Here is a 488-nt window from a genome sequence, read left to right on the forward strand (position 1 = left end):
ATCATTATCACTAACTATATCGTACCCTTCCTCCTCCTTCCCCTCCTCCTCCTACTCCTTTCCCTGCCCCCTACCACACCCTACCTCCTACCCCCCACCGTTTAATGACAAAAAGGTAAAAAAAAAAACAATTTTTCGTAAAAAATCGTCGATATCGATATGAATTTCACCACCTCTGGTTATTAATTAATAATAACCGTTATCCCGTACCTAAATTTATCCAGGTATGCAACCATCACGTACCAATACGTCAGATATTTGACGTTTCCTATGAATTAACAAAATTTTTTTTTTTTTTTTTCATATTTGGAATGCTGTTCAGGCTTAGGAATTTTTTTTTTTTAATATTCAATTTATTATTATTATTATTATTATTATTTTGTTTAATAATAATAATAATAATAATAATAATAATAATTTTAAAAAACCTTACAAAAAAAAAAAAAAAAAACAAATTAAAGTTTTTAAAAAATTACTTATCGGTGTGG

Source organism: Pediculus humanus, genomic scaffold (assembly GCF_000006295.1).
Source record: "Pediculus humanus corporis 1103172108208 genomic scaffold, whole genome shotgun sequence".
Classification (NCBI taxonomy): domain Eukaryota; kingdom Metazoa; phylum Arthropoda; class Insecta; order Psocodea; family Pediculidae; genus Pediculus; species Pediculus humanus.